This window comes from Vombatus ursinus, unplaced genomic scaffold (genome assembly GCF_900497805.2).
Source record: "Vombatus ursinus unplaced genomic scaffold, bare-nosed wombat genome assembly UNPS02014791.1, whole genome shotgun sequence".
NCBI classification, from domain to species: Eukaryota; Metazoa; Chordata; class Mammalia; order Diprotodontia; family Vombatidae; genus Vombatus; species Vombatus ursinus.
Genome location: NW_020954569.1, coordinates 39,981,646 through 40,005,000, shown reverse-complemented (window position 1 = coordinate 40,005,000; position 23,355 = coordinate 39,981,646).

Sequence of the window (23,355 nt, the reverse complement as noted above, 5' to 3'; positions counted from 1 at the left end):
TTGACAATGTTGTCCTCCTCAGAATTTCTGCCTTGATCTTTACTCTTCCCATAATAAGAATCTATCATATGTTTCTTTTTGCTCATGGTGTTTTCTTATTTCCTGGACTTTACAGAATTTGGGCTCTCCTGCTGGGGAGCAGAGGGCACTGACCCAAGCTTCTTGTGTTGGGACCCTAGGGCCTGGTTGATGGCTTTATGTGCTGGGGCCTCCAATGTTGGCAGTTGGAGGCTTTAGGATTCTGGCAACTCACCTGGTGTTGGGCTGGAAACAGCAATACTGAAACTCTAGGGGTAGGATTGAGTAGTGTGGCTCCTGGAGATTTTCTGCTCACCCAGGCCTTTCCTTCCTTTTGCTTTCTTCGGCTTTTTTCAGATAGATATTGTAGGGTGTTTATCCACCTGGAGCCCCTTGAAGCGCTGCTTCCTTTAGTTTTGCTGAGGCACTGGGAGAGCTGGTTGCTGTAGATTGCTGAGACACCTGGTGGTTTTCTGAGCTAGTTTCCACTGGTTCCCCCACCCTCAATGAGGCACTCGGGGTCCAGGTGTTGGAGTTTGCTTGCTCCAACACCTGGTCTTCAGGATCTCCTTCTGGAATGCTGAGGTGGGGCTTTCCATTAGCTTGCAGGGATGTCTCTTTTTCTGTTCTGCTTCCCTTCCCCCAGGGTAAGAGGGGCCTTTCCAGTTAACCCCTCAAGCTACCTGGGCTACTGGATGGCTGTACCCCATATTTCTTCTGGTTCAGCTGTTCCAGGGTTTTTTCTGGGGTGATATTTTCTGGGCTTTCAGGCGTTAATAAGGGAGAGTAAGACAGACTCACCTCTTACTCCGCCATCTTGGCTCCCAGAAGCGGAAGATAGCTAACATTTATATAGTGTTACTATCTGTCAAGAACTGTTCTAAGCACTTTAAAATTATTGTCTAAAGAGAGGTGCTATTATCATGACTATTTTATAGATGAAGAACCTGAGACAAACATAAGTTAAGTGACTTGCCCGTGGTCATATACCTAGCATATATCTGAGGCCAATTTGAACCCAAGTCTTCCTGTCTCCATTCTGGGCATTCTAGAATTAGAAACATTTGAATGTGATAACTCAGCACTCCATAAAACAGAAAACCTTAATTACTTAGGAAAGAGCTCTCTTTTTTATTTAAAAAAAAAAAGGCCAAGAAGAAAGGAAAGCAGAATGGCAAAAAATTCGGCCTAGATTTACTTTTTGTACCATATTCTACAATAAATTCAAATATGTGACCTTACTTTTAAAGATAATACCATAAATATTAGAAGAGAAATAGATAATATACCATTCACAAGTATAGGTAGATGTGTTCCTAATCAATAAAGGAAAAGAGGTAATTATAAAAAAAAGTTAATTTTGGTTATGTATTTTTTGACACTGAACATTTTATAAATAAACCAAATTAGATAATACAGGATAGGAAGGGAAGCAGTTGAATGGGGTGGGGTGGGGTTGGGGGGACAGACTTTGTATCAGATTACTCAAATAAGAATGTGGCAACTAAAATATATAGACAACTAATACATATGTATGCATTTGAGTGCATGAATATATATACATATATGTGCAAGCACAATGTGCACACATTCATGTGCATGTGTATGTATATATATATATATCCATATATACATATATGTGTGTGTATATATATATATATGTATTCTATATATAGAAATGTTTGTTGATATCCTTTGACTACATCTATTGGGAAATCGCAGTTTTTATACAACACATACAAACAAACATGCATATATATCTGTGTGTGTGTGTGTGTATGTGTATATAAATCATTTCTCAAAAGAAGAATTACACTTGTTAACCACCATATGAAAGAATGCTCCAAATCACTAAAAAGAGAGAAATTAAAATCAAGACCAACTTTGAGTTTTCTCTTCAAACCCATCAAACTGGGCAAGATAAGAGAAGATAGAAATAGTCAGCATAAGAGGGTGTGAGGGACAGGTGTGAGGGATTGTCTGTTGGCTGTGCCACGTAGGGGTGGGACGGCAAGGAGGAGGGGCTAGAAAGGTATATAAGGGGAGTAGAGATCAGAGCTCTTAGGCTGGTCAGGCTGGTCGGGCTCCTGTTTGCTTGCTCCTGCTCGTTTGCTCCTGCTCTCTTGCTTTCCTGTTGGGTTTGCTGTGATAGTTTCTGAGTAAAGTTTGAGTGTTTGTACCTCCTGATCGGCTTGTCTCTAAGTTTATCCGGGTGGGCTCCGAAGACTGGTATGTGTGACCCTGGCAGTCTGTTGAGAGTGCGCAGCGCGGCCGGCACAAATGGCGCCCAACGTGGGGCGTGAGTAAAAGGGCCAGGGACCTCGCGGATCAGCTGGTCTGGTCGCAGGAAGAGAGACGAGACCTCGTAGCCAACAGGGTGAGGGATGGAAGATGGGACAGATGTTTGGGTCCCAGATCAGGAGGTGCTAAGGGGAGAAGTATATAAAATAGTGAAAGAAGCAGAAATCAGTGGTGAGGAAGAATCATGGAGTGAGGCAGAAGACACCGGAAACAAGAAGTGGGAGAGTAGGCGGGGGGAGAGAAAGGAAGAGTGAAGCAAAGAAAGCTCAGTCTATCACATGGAGGGGCGGCCCCCTCCTCCAGACTTCCCTTTTGAGGGGAAAGGTCCTGGGTATTTAAGTCTTACAGATCCTGATGGCAGGAGCAGCTGGGCATCAGAAGAAAACGAGTTGAAGAAGCCCCAGGAGAGACAACAAGGATGGGAGAAGGAACACAGATGACAGAAAATTCAGAGAGCAGAAGGAAAAGACAGAATGACTGAACTGAGTAAACTGTGTTCACTTTTTTGCGCGATCAGGACTTTGCCACAGGTTGCGTTAGCTCCAGTACTCTGGGCACCCCTGTCCAAGGCCACACTGCAGCAACAGGAGGAGGCGGGAGTGGAGAGATGGATCCTGACAGAAGGTGCTCAAAGACAAATCCTGATGTGGGAAGAGGCTACTCCTGAGATCATCTTACAGGGCAGCTGGACCTTGAACTCCACATTGTACTTACAAAAGCTAAGACCCCTGCCAATTGGTTCCCCACTGCTGAAGATGCTGGGTGGGAGGAGATAGGTAAAGCAATCAATTATTGTTGACACAAGAGAGAATGGCTGGGGGCACTTGCGTTTGCGGCATCCATCTTCGAGGAGTTCCAGATACAGGACTTGTATAGCGGACAGCGGTTGCTTGCCTCACAAATAGAGGAGCTGGCCAGTGGATTCGCCCACGCCCTCCAAGTGCAGGCTACTGTTAATCGGCAGCTGGAGGAGCAGATTCATGGAATAGCGTTGGTTGCCCAGGACATTGGGGGTGAACTTATGTGGGGACATACCTCTTTGGTGGCCCATTGGGCATTTGTGGCTTTTTTGTATTTGTACTGTTATTGTTACTACTCACTATATTGGGGTGTTTCCTTGGGATTCTTAGAGGTTCATTACCGAGGCCCTAGTCTTGAGACCCTGTCTCCGCCCCCTTGATTAAACAAAAAGGGGGAGATGTGAGGGACAGGTGTGAGGGATTGTCTGTTGGCTGTGCCACGTGGGGGTGGGATGGCAAGGAGGAGGGGCTAGAAAGGTATATAAGGGGAGTAGAGATCAGGTTCTTAGGCTGGTCGGGCTGGTCGGGCTCCTGTTTGCTTGCTCCTGCTCATTTGCTCCTGCTCTCTTGCTTTCCTGTTGGGTTTGCTGTGATGGTTTCTGAGTAAAGTTTGAGTGTTTGTACCTCCTGATCGGCTTGTCTCTAAGTTTATCCGGGTGGGCTCTGAAGACTGGTATGTGTGACCCTGGCAGCCTGTTGAGAGTGTGAGGTGCGGCCGGCACAAGAGGGTATGTAGGAAGATAAGCACACTGGAACATTTTCAGTGGAGCTCTGAATCAGTACAACCATTTTGAAAAGTAATTTGGAATTGTGCAAATAAATTAACTAAAATGTCCATGCCCTTTGACCCAGAGAGTCTGTTGTTTGGCATATATACCAATGGGGTCAATGAGAAGGATTTTATGTTTACAAAAATGTTTAAAGTAACTTTTTTTTTTTGGTCATAGTGAAGGATTGAAAACCAACTAAATGACCATTGATTGGGAATGGCTGAACAAATTGCGTGATGTGAATAAAATGGAATATTTCTGTGCCATAAGAAATGACAAATATGAGGAATACAAAAGACATTGAAATAGTTATATGTTCTGATGCAGAATGAAATAAGCAAAGCCAAGAAAATAATTAACACAAGGTCTACAACAATGAAAATGGGGAAATAAAACCAATAATTGCAAAAATCAGAAGTGAATTTTGAAAAATTATAAATAAAAGGATGACCTGAAATAAGAGCTATATGAAGAAACTTTTGCAGAGGTGGAATGTCCATTAGTGTGGCACTTTGCATGTATTTTTAAGACTTTTTAAATGTATTTATCAATTTTTCTAATTTTCTTATTCTTTTTTGTTTTATTAAATATCTATATAATACACACAAATATATTTATACATTTATGTGTGAATGCATGCACGTATGTATGTGTTACATGAGTTGGCTCTCTGTTACATGAGAGCCAGAAATGAAATGATAATGGGAGAAATTCTTGTGATATAAAATATTTTGAAAATATGAATTAAAGTTCAATTTTAATGAAGGTACTGAGATTATTCCTCAAGATTTGGATGACTCAGGGCAGTAATGTCCCAGACTGTTGACATCAGTTTCTCATCTTATAAGCACCAAACAAGCATGAAGGCTTCCAGGTACTCAGATGCTTGCCTGGCTGGGTGTCCGCCAAACAAGGAAATTTCACTCAGCTACATCAATTTGAGGTGCCCTCAATTCCTACCCTTTTTCTCCTGCTATAGCTAAGTATCTCTTCTGTTAATTGTTGAAAAAAAATGTACCCAAAGATCACATAAGCTACATTTGATGACATATTATAGTACTAATTCATTTTGAGGTTGCTATCCTATCCACCCACTCAGCCAACTAATCAATAACCATTCATTGTGTTTTCTGTTTTAAGCACTGTGGTAAGAATTGGGAATACACACACAAATAAAGCAAAAATAGTACCATTCCTTTAGGAGCTTATTATTAATGTTTATTTATAATTATTTATATTCATACACACATAAAAATACATACAAGTATACATGCATATGAATGTATACATGTGTATATGTATGTATATAAATGTATGAGCACATAAAAGATACATATGGAATAAGTAGATTGAAGGAAACATTAGAGGGGAAAGCAAAAGTGACTTGGAGGCGGGGGAACAACCAGAAAAGGTCTTGTGTCATAGATGGCATTTTAACTAAGCTTTGAAGGAAGCTAGGGATTACAAGAGGCAGAGATAAGGAGGGAACACATTTCAGCCTTCAGAGAGTGGAGTGAAGAATGAGGCAGTGGGGAATGATGTCAGAAGTATTTGAGATGAGGAAAGAGGAGAAAAGTTGACTCTCAGTGAATAGTGTCATGGTCTCATGTCCTCAGATAAGAGGGCAGGAGGAGGGGTACCATGGAAAGCTTGAAGAGAGAAGTTTTTTCATAGTACTATTATGAGTGGGATAGAGAATTCATTAGCAAGTAGTCAAGGAGCTGTCTCACAGTAATACAGGCCCAAATTTGTAGGGGATGCATTGAATAGTTTCATGATTGTGTCCAAGTCTGTTCTACTCCACTTGAAGAGGAGCAACATATGTAGTTGGTAGGAGCAATCCAGGGTTAAGGTTTAGAAGCATGTTAGGGCCCAGGCCAGCTGTCATTCATTCTTCTCACATCTCTCCTTCTGACTTTCCAGACTTTGTCATCTTGACTTTGATGCTGTAATCCAGAAAGTGCCCTTTGCCTCTGAGACCTTCTTATCCTATATCCTTTTCCATATAAGCCCTCTTTTCCCTTTGGTGAGTTCCTTCTGGAATACTCATTTTGAGGAAACACTTAAATGAGTCATTTCTTCATTCATATCTCTGTGCTTGACAAAGTTTAACAATATGCCTCAGTTACCTTTTCACCCTGGAAGTTACCTCACATTCCCTATGGCCTTCTCAAATTGGAACATCCCTCCACCCTGCAGCCTCCTTTGCCCATAGATGACTTCCTCCCCAAAGCTCTGTTTTGAGAAAGTTCAGAATGAAGGACCAACCTCCCTCCTCTCTCTGCTCTGTTTCTGACTCTCCTGACTTGTGATCATGAGCCTCTGCTTCTGGCTTCTGTTTCTTCTCCTCCCTCCCCTTTTCATCTCCTTCTTTATGTGTTATCTTCCCCCTCTGGAATTTAAGTTCCTTTAGGGCAAAGACTGTCACTCTTATTGCCTCTTTTTTGTATCTCCAGCACTTAGCACAGTGCGTAGAACATAGTAAGTACTTAATTAATGATAGTTAATTAACTGAATTATTATTCGCGGGACTAGTGATTTGAACATAGGTAGAGTAGAATGGTTTTTAGTGTTCATAGACAAAATATTTAGACCTGCTTTAGTCAAATTGCTGTATAAAATTATACCTCCCCCATCCCATCTTTGTGATACTGATTTTTGAACCTCAAGTATATGACATTTATTACTACTGAATTTTCCTTAATGAGTCAGACCAGTGCTCTAGTCTTTCAAGATCTTTGTGAATCCTGGTGCTATCATCTAGGGTGTTATCTCTTCATGTCAATTTGATGAGTGTCCCATCTATCCTTTTATCCAAGACATCGATATAAAAATATTAAATACGACATGGACAAGCACGGGTCCCTGGGCACTCTTTTGGAGAATTCTTCTCAAGATAAAATTGAATCGTTAATGTCATTCAACCAATCCTGAATGAATGCACCCACAAGCATTTATTAATCACCTACTATGTGTTAGGCACTGTGCTTAGCCATGAGGATACTTATAATTACAAGACTTATTATAGCTGGTTTTTAAAAAGCGTATCTCTGATTCTATGGCTGGAAAGTTTCTGAGAACTTTTATCCTAACCCCCTCAACTTCACAGATTATAGATTATGTAAGTATTAGAGATGTTAAAACACTATATAGAAATATTAAAGCCAAAATTTTGGGACAATTAAACAGTGAATTGCATACCCATAATATCATCTCTAATTATGAAAATGAGATAAAAATTACATGGGACATTAATGATCATGTTTCAAGAGCTAAAGAGATAACCAACAGAGATTAACAATAAATATTTTACTCTATAGTATAGTATTAAGGGCAATTGTGGAAATGGGCTTTCCTTAGAACTATCATATAAACTATTCACTGCTAGAGAAAGGATATAGGCTAAATTGGTGATGAATTCATAACAAATTCCAATTAAATAGTTTCAGAATACAAAGGAATATTTAATACTATATAAACAGATGCATTTATTATGTGAGTTAAATGCAGAAAATAAAAAAAAATGAAGACTGGGACACCAATTTTATCTTCATATTTCCCATGGCTTGTTTTTCCAGATGGATGGTAGGAAATAATTTCTGGAAAAATGGCAATTTAATCCATTAATGGTTTTTTATCTGTATTAATAATGCTACCAAAATATAATAGAAAGATGCATGGTAAACATGGTTCCTGGTACAAAGGAGGTGTTTAATAAATGTTTGCTACATGATTGTTGCCTGAGTATAAGTACCAATAATTTTTCTTACCTCAGATATCCTTAGAACTCTTTGTCTAAATGTTGGAGAGTATGTGGGAAAAATGGATTGCTGATGGAGTTGTGAACTGGTTCGACTATTCTGTAGTGCAGTTTAGAATTATGCCCAAAGGACTATAAAACCAGGCATCCCCTTTGAGTTAGCAATAAAACTACTAGGTCTATTTCCCAAAAGAGATAAAAAATAAAAAAGGAAAAGGACCTATATGTACAAAAATATTTATAGCAGCTCTTTTCTGATGGCAAAGAATTGGAATTGAGGGGATGCCCATCAATTGGAGAATGACTGAACATATTATGGTATGTGATTATGATGGAATGCTGTTGTTCTGTAAGAAATGAAGAGCAGGGTGCTTTCAGAAAAACCTGGAAAGACTTTTATGTGCTGACGCAAAGTGAAATGTAATGTGTACAAAGTAACAGCAATATTGTAAGAAAATCAGCTGTGAATGACTTAGCTATTTTCAGCAATACAATGATCCAAGACAACTCTGAAGGACTTAGAATGAAAAATGCAATCCATCCCCAAAGAACTGATGGTGTCTGATTACAGACTGAAGCATACTTTTTTTTAAACTTTATTTTTCTTGAGGGTTTTTTTGGGGGGGGAGGGGTGTATTTTTTTCTTTCACAACATAACTAATATGGAAATGTTTTGCATTACTACACTTGGTATAACCTATATCAATTGCTTGCCTTTTCAATGGCTGGGGTGGGAGTGGAGAGGGAAGGGAAGGAGGGAATTTAAAACTCAAAATTTTAAAAATGAGTGTAAAAATTGTTTTTACATGTGACTGGGGAAAAATGAAATAGTAAATAAATTTTTAAAAAAAAGAAATAATTGTCTATATTTCTCCTTTGACCCGTCACAGCTTACCTACGTATTTTCTATATATGTTATACGCCTACCTCTCAAAATAACGTAAGTACCTTGAGAACCAGAACAATGTAATTTTTTTATTATTGTACCCCTGCAACCTAACCTAGTGTTGTACATGTACTAGATACTTAATAAGTAAGTATTCCTTAAATTTAATAGAATTAAATTAAACAATGACATGTACTTGAGGGATGGATGGCATAAAAAAAGATCAAGTATACATCAATAGAGACTCAAAAAGGAGGGGACCCTATCACAAGTAAAGAAATGAAGCTCTATGGCAATAATGGTATCATCAAGATATTGAAAGAATGAAGGGCAGGCTTCTATCCAACTGAGTAGATAGAGCCACAACAGATTTACAGGAAGACAGGGATGAGGCTGGTATCATACAAGTAGCTGTGAAGAAACTGTTCTGGTAGGAATATTCATACTACTGAAATCATAGGTCCATTTACTTATCTAAGTACAGACCCCCTCCAATCCACATGTTGTAGAGCCTAAGGGAGGTAGGAAGAGCTGACCTTGGAATCAGGAAGACCTGAGTTCAAGTCCTGCCATTGATACACACTGCCTGTGACACTGGACTAGTCATTTAATTTTTCAGTGCCAAAGCAGTTCTTAAAGACTATAGATTACATGAACTGCATTAAGAGATGGAATTCCACATTGGAAGTTCAGGACTTCTCCATGCTAATGAAATCATGCACTATGACCAAAAAGAAAAAAAAAAGTATAAGGCTGAATAGATAGATTCTATCAAAAAGCATATGATTTTTTAGGGACTACAAGAAGTTCACATACATTAATTTGAATAACCATAACACAAATAATAGTATCCATGTCCCTTCCTATAACTACCCATGATGAGGTGCTAATTGGGGTCTGCATAACAGGTCATATCACAACAAAAATTTACTCTGTGTGTGCTTGGAATTATGGGGTGTGGTTTGATGTAGCCTGACTCAATGAAAAGATTAATGGAGTGGGAATTAGGAAAGCTGGGCATCAGTCTCTTTAGCTCTCTGGGACTCAATTTCTTCATCAATAAAATTTGATGAATGGGCAGAGTTATTAAAACCAAATGATTTCTAAAGTCCCTTCCAGTTCTAACTTTCTGGGAGGGGAAATAAAATGTATAACATGCGGCTAAGTGCTTGAAATTTGTGCTACCTGGAAGGAATTTCAAACATAAAGAAGCATAGATTATTTGGAGTTGAGGAGCCCTTTACTATCATTTGCTCCACAAAAGAAAACCTGGCCCTGAGCCCTGAGGGAAAGGAAGAACAGGGCAGGGACTGATGAGTTCAGTTTGGGGCCCTATATTGCCTGAGGATAGAATGAGCACAGTGGGCAAGAAAGAGCAGAAAGACCAAGAATTTGTCTAATTTATTGTTTCATCTTGGGTCAGATGTGGAGCAAATTAACACTGTAAAAGAATGTGAAACATTTAAAATGCCAGTTGTGGGAGCATTATGGCATCTCTTCGGCTATTTTATGTTCATTTCCATTGACAGTGAAAGAGATGATAGGGGGAGAGAAAGACAGACATGGGAGAGAGAGAGAGACAGAGAAAGACTTGCAGAGAGGAAGACAGAAAACAGAGAGAGAAAGGAGAGGAAAGGAGAGGAGAGGAAGGAGGGAGGGAAGGAGAGAGAGAGAGAGAGAAGACAAACAGGGGCAGACAGAGGCAGAGAGACACAGACAGATTCTATTTTTAGGTCATGGCAATTTCACCTGTAGATAACAATATGACTAAAAACGAGTCATTCAGAATTTCGTTCTCTCTGTTGAGCACTATCATACATTGTTCCATCTTCCTTTACACTTGTCATAGATAGTTACGTATTATCAGGAACCAGAGAATTAGCTGGCTATTAAGGTTTCTTTTAGAGGGTAATAGTAGAACATATGTTTCTTTTATTATATTAGGACTATTGTTTTCATTTAATTTTCCAAACCATGACAATCCCAACAAAGAAATCAACTGAGATTTATCTGCAATTATTTAGTATTATATGTGCTTTCAAAACTGGCCTTCAAGGATGATTCACTACTCAAAGAGGAAAATTTACACAGCAGCTGCTGCTACATCTGGGTATTTACTGTAATGTGGCTGTTGTTTCTTAACAATTGAGAAACTGTATAGGGAGTAGTATAAAATCAATGGTGAAAAATGATGTAATTCAGTCAAAGGTTTATGCTAATGTCAAACCTCAAGAGGGCAGCTTGCCCTTTCCAAAATAAGAGAGCTTTATAGACCAATGGGGAGTCATTTATCAGGAGTGACACACACACACAAATCACATGTATACTAAACTGAGTTATACTCACTTCTCACCCACACTTCACAGGAACAGTTTATTACACTTTTGCTGTTGAAAATCATTTTGGAATTCCTTACATTAAAAAGTAGCTGCCTTTAAATTGACCTAATATGTCTTAAAGCTTGTTGCTCAAACTGTTACCAAATGCACAGAGTCCTTTGGTGAGCCATCCACAGTATCAACTCTCCACATCAGCCAAAGGTCTGCACGCATTTCATAGGCCACCTTGGACTCTGATTTTTTAAGCACTCCCTTGGGCATTCTAATCAAATTGGTTATAGTTCTTGGAATTAACACAGATTTACACCCACTTGTTATGTAATGGTGGTGCTACAGCGACTTATCTTTTAAGTAAGTGTGGGCTATGAGACCAGAGGCAAAAGGAAGACATATAAATGATGGATATACATCATATACATCCATATACATATGTACACACATATATACATATATATGTATGTGCATATATATAATCCACATATATGTATGTGTGCACACATATATAGAGACAGATGGATGATGGAGGCATATATTAACAAATAGATGGAAATAATATGTATGTATAGTGTTGCAAAAGTTAAAGCTTAAAACTTGACTGAGAATTTTGGAACACCCTGTATATTACCAAAAAGCAACAGTGAAAAAAAAAATTATGGAGTCTATTTAATGCTGACTAAACTAAGTTTATCTCCGGGGCATTAAGTAAGCACTGTTTGATGATAACTGAGTGATGACAGAGGTGTAAAGGACTAAGAACAAGCAGGATTACGAGGCAAATCACTAAAAATAATTAAGTAGGAATCTGAGCTTTAACAATGGGTTGTGTTGATCATAGGGTATGCTACCCTCCCCCTATGATGGCATTAGTAACTGGTGTTGATGTGACAATTGGTTTGTTCACATTTTAATGTGATGTTTCATCTTCTCCATGCCATGTCAACAAATAGCACAGAAACCAGTGTTTTTGTTTCATATGGCCTCCTCACGTTACCCCTCCCTTGTGCTCATGCACACACTCACACACACACACTTACACAATTCCATGTTAATGGATAGCATTGGTGTGAATTATACAGATGTCTCCATTTCTGGTAACAACTAGCTATGCATCATGGTATTGCCAGAACTTTTCATGAGCATTAAATCTCTCTACCACCCAGGTATAGGTATTTCATAGAATCACAGAATTTAAGATTTGAAAAGGAGCTCAGAGGCCTAGTCCAGCATCTACCTGACCAAGAATCCCCTCTACAATATCCATAGGACCTCATCATTCAGCCTCTGCTTGAATACTGACGGGGAGAGAGAGTAAAATATTCTTGGAGGTAGCTCATTCTACTTTTGGATAGCTAATACAAAGTTTGTGTTTGTTTTCCCCCAACACCTGTCATCTTCACTGTTGTTTCTTCCCACTGTTCCTACTTTAAGTACAGTCAGTCAAGCAGAACAATTCCCGTTTTCCATATCTCAGCCTTAAGGACCTGCTATTAGGTTTCTCTGAGTCTTCCCTTATTCCAGGTTAAAACTAACCAACCAATCTCTCCACCATTCCTCACTTGGCAGGTTCTCTAGTCCTCTTACCATCCTGGTCATTGTCTTTTGTACATTGTCCAGCTGGCTGATGACCTTCCTAAAACACAGTGCTAAGAATTTAGTCTTGTACTGCAGATATGTTTCAACCAGAACAGAGAACAACATGGGTATTACTTGACTTGTTTTAGACATTTGTGACTAAAGTATGTCAGCCTATAGTTATTGAGTATAACTGGTTATAGTATATTAACACTAAATCTTTAACTAATCCCCAAAATGAGTTATTTGCACATTTCAAGCTTTTCATTTGTTTCAGTTGTGTCTGACATTTCATGATACCATTTAGAGTTTTCTTGGCAAAGCTGCTGGAGTGGTTTGCTCTTTTCTTCTCTAACTCATTTTACAGATGAGGAAACTGAGGCAAACAGGGTTAAGTGACTTACTCAGGATCACACATCTAGTAAGCGTCTAAAGTCAGATTTTGAAGATGAGTTTTTCCTGATTTCAGACCAACCATGCTTTCCTTTGTGCTACCTAGCCACCCTATTTCACCCTATTTCAAACATAATAATCATGAATTGATCAGGATTGGAGTAGGAGGACCTGGGTTCCAATCTTAGTTCTGCCCACTAGTATCTGCATGACCTTGGACAAATCACTTAACCTCTTTGGTCCTCAGTTTCCTCGTCTGGAAAATGGCAAGTTTGTACAAGATGGCTTCTAAGGTTCCTTCTGGTTCCAAATATATATCCTTGATGCTATCATTCTATAATCAGAAGCTGTTATAAAGATGGTCAAATAAGGAGCTTAGCAAAATTTTATTGTGTGTACATTGGGTTTTTTTTGTTGTTTTGTTTTGTTTTGTTCTTAACGGGAATGAACAACTCCTAATATGGATATTCCTTTCACTAATGCATCTTGCTTACACTATATTCTTAGAGATTTACCTGGGACACCAAGAGGCTAAGTGACTTACCCATGCTCATACAACTAGTCAATCAATCAGAGGCAAGATAACATCCCACAGGAGGACATAGGTTTTCTAAGTCATTCAAGTGATTACCTCTGCCAAAACAAGGCAAGGGGAATTAACAGGCCAGTTAGTCTTTGTACAGAAGCAAGAAAACATCAAGGCTTTTTTTTTTTCCCCTTTACACAAAAGAGGATTTCTCTATGCTTTGCAATAGCTCCCTTGCCTAGCAGAGAGTTGTGTTCAACAGGCCCTTTACAAATGTTGACAGAATAAACAAATGGAAAAGAAGGTGAAAAGCCCCATGGACAGTCATCTGCGTGTGGGAGAGGGTCTGGTCATTGCTGCAATTACTCGAATGCATAGGACAGTCTATCACCATTTCCATATTTACACTCTCCCCGCTGAAGTGCCTGGGTTGATTGATATTCTCTCATTCTCTTTTGAACATTTGGCTGACGGGTGCTTATATCCATGGTAAGCCTCCAGCTTTTTTCTCCTCCATGACTAAATACCTGAAAGATTTCCTTTCATGAATGTTTCTCATGGAGAGTTATTACTCCAAATGGCCATCTCCCTTCTTCCTTCTGGCCCCTGGTGGACCTCCATCATGTGCTCAGTGGACTGGACTCTTTTATATTGTTTTTATAATGTTTTCATCATATGTTATATATGACGCTTCAGGGCCTTGAGAACCTTGGGGTACCATAAAAAAGTTCTTTTTGGTACCTGGGGTTTAAGTCATTAGATTTAAATCTACATATGATGGGGTATAGAGCCACACCTAGTGCAGGGGTGGAGGGGTAAAGGGACCAGTCATCTTGGCATTCTCCCACATACCAGAAGGGATCAGGGCACAAGATGAAAAGATTCACTTTGCCTACAAAGTGGTGCAGGGACTAAAACAAGAGGGGTTCACAGGGCAAGGTAGTGAGGACATCTGGGAAACATTAGCTCAAATCAAGGGCAAGCTTAGCATGAAAAGGAAACAGGAAACAGAGGGTGAGCCCTCTCCCTGACCAGGCTATAATCACTATCTGGAGAGAGAAGGCTTTTTTTTTTTTTTCCTTCAGCATTGGCAGTAGAAATTTTCTCTGATTTGCCTTGGTCTCCATGCCAGGAATCAGAGATTCCTGCCATTAAAATGTTAACCCTCTTCCTCAGAAATGACAACCACATTTAACCAGTTGGCACTTTGCATGGACCAGGTCTAGCCTTACACTAGGAGAAACAGGCACTTGAGATCATGGAATCTTCAAACTAGTTGAGTCCTTCAAGGCATCTAACCTCTCACGACATAATGTGTATACAGGACTTTGCCAACCTTATTTTTTCCTTCTCCCTACGTCCCAACAGGTCAAGCCCAGCTATGCTTTCCCTAGCCTAAAGAACTCCTGGTGGGAAAAACACAGGTCAAAAACTGTTGTTTAACTTTCAGTCTTGGAGAGCTGCCTAGGGAAGTGAGCTTAACTGATTTGTCCATGGAGAAACAGCTAATAAGTGTCAGAATCAGGTCATATACCCAGTGTTCTGGGTCTTTTTGACTTTACGGTCAGCTTTCTATCTGCTCTGCCATACTGCATACTTGAAAGCACTATAAATGTCAGTTACTGGTTTTTTTTTTCTTTTTAATTTTATAGAAGAGGAAATTTGGGATCACAAATGAGGTATATAATTATTTGATCTGAATTCAGGGGGAACAGAAAAGATTCCCTTCTCTCAGAAACAAAACAAAACAAAAATCCCTGGTTACCTGCAGGGGTAGAACTCATCTACAAGGGTAAAAAGTGTGTAGAAAGAGATAGCTTGAGGAAGATTAACTTTTCTGACTTTGCAATTTCTTTGCATTCCAGGAACACATTTTATGAAAATAAAGAAGATAAAAGTCCTCTCCATACCTCTCCCTAGACACTGTTCTGGGAGCGTTGACCCTTAGGCTAAAGAATGATGTAGTTAAGTATATCTTGGATTGATAAATGAAAAGATTACTTTTGACTCTACCATTAAATTGCTGTGTTTCTTTAAACAATTCAATTAATCTCTCTGGTCCTGCTTTCTCATTTAGAAATGAGACAACTAACCCAGAGGGGAAAAAATCTCTCCAGCTCCAAAATTCTCATTAATATGATTGAATTTATATGGTTATTTCTAAAAAGCAATTGACAACCAAGTTCTTCCTAGAAATAGAGTGGTAGTCTATGTTTCTTTGATATACCAAAATGAGAATTTGTGTTTTCATTAGCCTGAAGATGAAAGGAGTCTTCACACAAACAACTTAAATAATATGAGATGTGGGAATACTTGGACTGGGAAGAAGTAAATTGGGCTTTTCTTTTTTGTTTTTACAGGTTGTAAGGGAGGGATACAGACTGATTTCATCAGTGTAGAGAACTACTGGTGAGAAAATTCTCTTTCAGTATGCATTAGAGAAAGGGCTTGAACTCAAATCTTCTTGATTTCAAAGTTAGCTCTCTACTCATTTTGACATGCTTCCTTTCTTTCAAGTATAAACTGGCATTCCTACAATTTCTTCATTGAAATGAACAGTATTCTTTTTCTTTTAATAGAACTTTGCATATGTGCATATACATAAATATATACCATCAAAATTATAATACATATGAGAGATATATGCATAACATATGTCATACTTTATACATATATATTTAGGATGTGAGGTGTGTGTGTGTGTGTGTATACCAAAAATGCCAATAGACTGACTGCAACTCTACTTTGCAGTAAAGTTTGGACGAGTTTAATAGAGTTGTAATTAGTCTATTAGCATATTTAGTCTATATACTTCCCTAAGTTTCTGAGTTGGGACTGAGATTTGACCCCATAGGGCTTCTAGTCTTTTTTTTTGAAACACATCAATACTGTCAAATTTTGATGTGGAAGGAAACTCAGAACTATCATCAAGGTGACTCCCATCATTTTACTGATGAAGAAACTGAGGCTCAGAGCTTAAGTGACGTGATATTGTGACAATCAGATAAAAGGAAAATAGAAAATGGGGGAATAATTTTGTAGACAGATTCTCAGATAAAGGCCTCGTATCTTAAATATATAAAGAACTTCAACAACTCTTTAAGAATGAATCATTCCCAAACTGACAAATGATCAAAGGATATAAACAGGAAACTTTCTGATGAAGAAATGAAAACGATTTATAGCCATATGAAAAAATGCCCTAAATCATTATTGATTAGAGAAATACAAATTAAAACTACCTGGATATATCATTTTATACCTATTAGGTATAAAAATAATTAAAATAATTAAAAGGAAAAGCAACAAATGTTAGAAGGGATGCAGAAAAATTGGGACACGTTCACTGTAGGTGAAACTGTGAATTGATCCAAACGTTTTGGAGAGCAATCTGGAATTAAGTCCAAAGACTTGTTAAATTGTCTATACCTTTTGGCCCAGATCCGTTTCCCAAGATGATTAAGGGAAAATAACTTATATGTTCTAAAATATTTATAGCAATTCTCTTTGTGGTGGCAAAGAACTAGAAATTGAGGGGATGCCCGTCAATTGAGAAATGACTGAACAAGTAGTGATATATAATTGTGATGGAATACTACTGTGCTATAAGAAATGATGACCTCTATGATCTCAGAAAAACATGGATAGACTTGCACGAAATAATGAAGAGCGAAATGAGTAGAACCAAGAGAATGTTATATACGTTAACAACAATATTGTTTTAAGAACAACTTTAAGTGACTAAGTCATTTTGACAATTATAAATAGCCAAATTACAAAGGACATAGGAAGGAAGACACTATCTGCATCCACAGAAAGAACTGATATATAGGAGAATGTATAAAATTGTTTTATATGTGTGTATATATATATATATATATATATACATATATAGCCATATTTGTGTCTAATGGTAGTCATCTCTAGTGTGGGGTGGGGGATGGGGTGAGAGAGGGAAGAAAAAAAGAAAAAAAAAGAAAGGTCCATGATGATTTTATTATATATTTAAAAAGAATAGTAAGTTATACATAATAGATTAGCAGTTTCATGTACAATCATTTTTTTTTCTATTCTACTATGTTATGGAAATGCTTGTTTTATTTCTTAAGTTCAGAATAAAATACTTAAAATAAAATAAAAACACGAATACTGTCAGATTTTGATTTGGAAGGAAACTCAGAACTGTTGAGTTGGATCTCCCTCATTTTACTGATGAAGAAACTGAGGCTCAGAGCTGAAGTGACATGATATTGTGACACAAGAGTTTGAGATGCTCATGGGGCAACCAGATAGAAATGTCAAAATGAGATAGGCAGCAGGTGGTATGTGGATTAATTTTAGATGTTTAAAGATGTGTATATATATATATATATGATTTATATATACACACACATATACACACATACATACGTGTGTATATATGTGTGTACTATACATATGTATATGTATATACTATATATGTATGTACATATACATGTATAAACATACACATGTTGTACAGAATACTATAGGTAATATGTTACAGATGAAGAAATAGAGAAATAGAGAAGAGTTAAGCAATCACATCTAGGCAGAAATGTGCTGAACACATTTAGACATTTTCTGCCTGGACATGATCCTTAACTCTCAGAGTCTCTATTTCTTCATCTGTACCAAATTACCTATAGTATTAAGGTCACACGATTGTTTTCAGGATCAGCTGAGCTTTGTGAATCTTAAGGCATTATACAGATACCAGTGATTAACATTCTCTCCATCCCAACCATTGCTCTTACCCTTGGTGACTTCAAAATTGAAAATGATGACATTTCCAATCATTCAATTTCTTTAATTTCTGTCTATGGCTCTATCCTATCTTGGTCTCTTCTAGGAATAGTCACACCTTTTCCTACATCACCATTTTACTTCTAAGAATTCTGAAATCCCCTTCTCTGATTATAGTCTCTTGTCTTTTCATATCTCCTTTTGCCTCAATCTTAAAATTATTCTTTGTCCTCATTAGGACTTTCTTGACATCAAATCTAAATTTACTTCTTTTTTTTACTTCCATCCATTGCTCCTGCTTTTGCCTTCTGAGTCCAAAATGAATAAATTTAACCCATCCTCCACACTACAGCCCTTTAATTATTGAACTCAACTCTCAGGTCATTCTTTAATCTTCTCTTCCCCAGGCTTCCTACTCCCCATTCCTTCCACCTATTCTGTATGATATGGACTTAAGGCTTTGGACATTCTTAGTTTATCAATGTCCCACTTAAACTGTTACAACCAGAATAGAACAACATACTCTAGATGTGGTCTAACCAGGGAATCTCTGCCTCTCTCAGCATAGCTAATTCTGGAGGATATTATTCTCTTAATAGAGCCCCAAATCACATTAGTGTTTTGGGCTGCCACATCAAACCTTTGACTCATATTAAATTTGAGATTCCCTAAAACTCCCAGATCTTTTTAGTCAAACTGCTGTCTAATTGTGTGTCACCCATGTTATACTTGTGATGGTTAAGTTTCCAAACTTGAAAGCAACATTTTGCATTTATTCTTATTGGATTATGTCTTATTGAATAGCCTGATGTTTTAACTTGTCAAGATCTTTTGTGATCCTAACTCTTTCTTACAATTTGTCCCAGCTTTTTGCCCTCTGAAAATATTTATAAGCTGATATGTATGCTACATATATTCAAGCCAATGATAAAAATATTAATTACTACAATGTTAACTAAGTAAAGATATATGAGTGACTATGCTGTAAATATTCTGCTAAGTTAACATTGAACCATTAATGACAACTCTTTGAGTTAAACTAAACAACCGATTGCAAATCCAGATTGCATTACGGTCTCATCTATATGTCCACATATTTTCCGAAATAATGATATGAGACACATTGTCAATGTTGTGAGAAAGTTCCAGGCAAGGGAGAGGATTCTAGGAAGATGATAGAGTAGGTCAGAAAATTCCAAGATCTCAAAATTTCCCGCCACAAAAGAGATAAAATAGTGCCCAAGGACAAACACAGAGCAGCAAAAGTAAATAAGAATAGGGGCAGAACAGTGGTCCTTTGAAAAATCTCAGGATGAGGTTTGGTCCCTGTAAAAGTAAACACCTCCAGGCTAGGTCCTAGATCCACTTAAACAAGTGGCAAACCCTGGGGTTAGCTTGGTTGAGAGGCTGCCTGGGCCCCAGTGGCAGAAACTTTTATCTCCCCACCTCCCGACAGTGAAGGGAGTTGAGCTTTGAGCTGGGGAAGATTGAGGAAACTTCTGCTGAAAAGGAACACCGGAGTCAGCTGTGCTGTGGAGAAGGGTGGGGGCGAGGAGGAACCAGAACATGCCTGGTGAGTTCAGAAGCAGTGGGATGGGGTCACCACTAGCTGTGGGCTCTTACAGGAGGCTAGAGGTCTTGGTTTCAGTTTTCCAGGCACACAGGAGAACTGAAGGGATCTGAGGACAGAGGCACCATCCCCCATACCCCAGGACTAGAGGTCATTACAAAAATCAAGCTACTACAATTTTTTTTTTAAATGCACAGGCAAAGGAGAAAGAATTCAATCATAGAGAGTTACTATGAGAATAGAAAAGACTGGGGTTCATCTTCAGAGGAGGATACTGAAGCAAAGAAATCCAAATGGTCACCTGGCCAAAAATAATTCATAGAAAAACTTTAAAAAGACTTTAAAAATCAAATGAGAGAGATTGAGGAAAAATTAAAAAAAAAATCCAAGAAAAACAAGAAGATTATGAAAAGAAAATCAACCTATTAGAAAAGTAGATCCAGAACCTTAAGGAAGAAAACAACTCCTTGAAAATCAGAATTAGTTAAGGGGAACCTAGTGAAGTTATGAGATCAAGAAATAATAAAACAAAATATAAAGAATGAAAAAATAGAAGGGAATGTGGAACATCTCATGAGAAAAACAACTGATCTGGAGAACAGATAAAAAAGAGAAAACATAAAAATAATCAGACTACTTGAAAGATATAATCAAAAAAAGAATCCTGATACACTAATACAAGAAATAATTAAAGAAAATTGTCTGGAAGCATTAGAACAAGAGGAGAAATTAGAAACAGAAAAAAAATCCAATCACCACCTGAAAGAGATCCTCTGAAGAAAACCCACAGGAATATTGTAGTCAAATTCTAAAACCCCAGCTCAAGGATAAAATATTATGAGCAACAAGGGAGAAAAAAAAAACAATTTAAATATGGCAGTGCCACAATTAAAATCACACAAGAACTAGCAGCAGCAACACTAAAAGACCACAGGTCTTGGAACACTATATATTGAATAGCAAAAGAACTGGGGTTTTGGCCAAAAATATCATACCCAGCAAAGTTAAGAATAATTCTGAATTTTAAAAAAAAGGATATTTAATGAATTGTCAGACTTTCAGGACTTTGTTAAAGAAACAACAACAAACAACTTGAACTTAATAGAAGATTTGACATACAAACACCAAGAGAAATATAAGGTACATACCAAAGACTAATTACAAGGGACTCAATAAAGACAGACTGTTTGACTTTTATGTATGCAAAATGTAAAACTTATGTCTAAGATTGTTATTAAGTAATTGAGTAGTTCATAAGAAAGATAGACTTCAGTATGATATGACTTTAAAAAGTAAAACTGTTTAGGAACAGCTAAAATGAGTAATTATATAAAGTTGATGAGAGAGTAAGAATTGACACAGAGCAATTAGATAGGAGGGTGCAGGATTGTTAGTTCTGGGAAACCTACTTTCATTGGGAATGGGTTCGAGATGGAACAACACATATATATTTAGAAGAGCATAGAAATCTAAATTCAGAAAAACACTAAGGGGATAGGGAGGGAGGAGAGGACAAGGAAGAGACCTCTAGAGGGGAGGTGGGATAGATTAAGGGAGCAATAGAAGGGTGTTTAGATTAATGGGAATAGAAGGATAAGAGAGGGATCTTTGGGAGGAGAAAGGAGGGATCTTTAGAGGGAAGGGTGAGGGAATACATCAAAGTGGGGTATAGAATGGTGTTTGGATTTATGGGAATGAAAGGATAAGGGAGGAATCCTTGGAGGGGGGTGGATTGGGTAATAAGAGGACAAGGTAGCTGGTAGAAGTGAAGTAGAGGAGTCAGGAAGGATAGGAAATAAGAGATACACACAAACATAAAACAAAGATCAGGAGTAAAACTTGTAAGGGAAATTATGTTTATATATGTATGTATGTGTATATATGTATCTCTCTCTCTCTCTCTCTATCTGCCTGTCTGTCTGTCTATCTAGTCATGCTTAATTGTAGCCTTCTGGGGAGGGGCAAGAGGAAAAAAAAGAAGAAAGTAAAAAGTGTGTAGCAGAGAAAAAAAGAAAACTTACAAGGAAGCAAAGAAAAGACAGACACGACATGGGGTCTTTATTACATAGACTTTCTTGAAATGGAAATTTATCGCTATGTATTTTGAATCTTATGTTCTACTGTGCATAGGATATTTTTTTTCATTTCTTATTTTGTATTTATCTTTTAATACTTATGTTTATAATGTGTTTCTTTTTCTTTTTTTATTGTATATTTAAATTTTAGAAAAATAAAATAAAAAAAATAAAGTTCCAGGCAAACTATGTCTACACATTTTCTTCTACATGGAGCCTTTCATTGTCTCCCAAATTGCTAGTGTCTTCCCTCCAAAACTACTTTGTATTTAACTATTTTGTGTATGTATTTATGTATATATGGATATATTAATTTTATGTTTATGCCATATATACATATATGTATGTGCATTTGTATGTACTAATATATAGATTATTAATAAAGATTGTTTCATTCTTTGTACTTGTATCCTCAGTCAATACCACAGTGTCTGGTACATGTTAGGTGCTTAATAAATATTATTGATTAGTTGTTTGACATAGCATTTCCCTAATCTGATAGTTTAGTAAACATGTCAAAAGAGGAAATAAATTAATTTTAGCATGACCTATTCTTGATGAAGCCATGCTTGCTCTTTGTCATCAGTTTCCTTTGCTAGATATTCACTAACAATCTCCCTATTCAACTATTTTAGAATTTCCCAAGAGCTGAAGTTAAACCCATTGGCTTGTAATTTGCAGATTTTTTTCTATTCCTCCATTTGGAAATTGAAACATTTATCTAATCTTGTGTTATCTCTCCTGGTCTTCACAATCTTTCACAAATCACTTAAAGTGCCTCAGCCAATCAACAGAGTCTGCCAGTCCTTTCAGTATCCAAAGATATACTTTACCTGAGTCAGGTGACTTGACATGAAGTATAATTAGGTGCTTTCTTAATTGATTTACTTGTCTCAGGTATCAACTCCATTATATCCATTTTAGTATGTAATTTCTAGTGAGAAGGTCATTGAGTGTCTATTAACTTATGACTTGCTATAGACTAACATTAACAAAAACCTACCAGACTCCTTTTTTTCATCATCAGGAACACTGTTGATACGTGTGTAGAAAGATTCTATAGACATGCGATAGTAAGCAGAGACAATAGTTTAAAAATTTCTGGGTATATTACTTTTCCTGATCACATTTTCCCATCGTAATAATGTCCTTGTATTTTCCAAGCATTTTGTTTCCTTTCCTCTTTCATTTATTTTGAGAATTGATCCTTTTATACCCTTAAGATTGTGTCCCCTCCAGCTAGAACTTCTGTGTATACTTAGTTTACTCTAGCATCTTTTCTTGTTTTACTTATTAGTGTTCTTTCTACTTTCTCATGAGGCACATGGGGAATATTATGATAGAGTCCAAATGTGTTGGCTACACATTAATTGATAGAATAGTTTGTGATAATAATCTTGACATATATTTTCCAAATTTTGTCTATTCATTATCCGCCTCCAAATTTCATCCTCACATATTCTCAGGATGATTTGACTTTGTCCAGTCTCTTGCCAAACTTTCTATAAACCTGTTTTTTCTTTCCACTACTTCATGCTGATTTATGAGACAATATTGTGCATAGGCTTCCACCAATACACT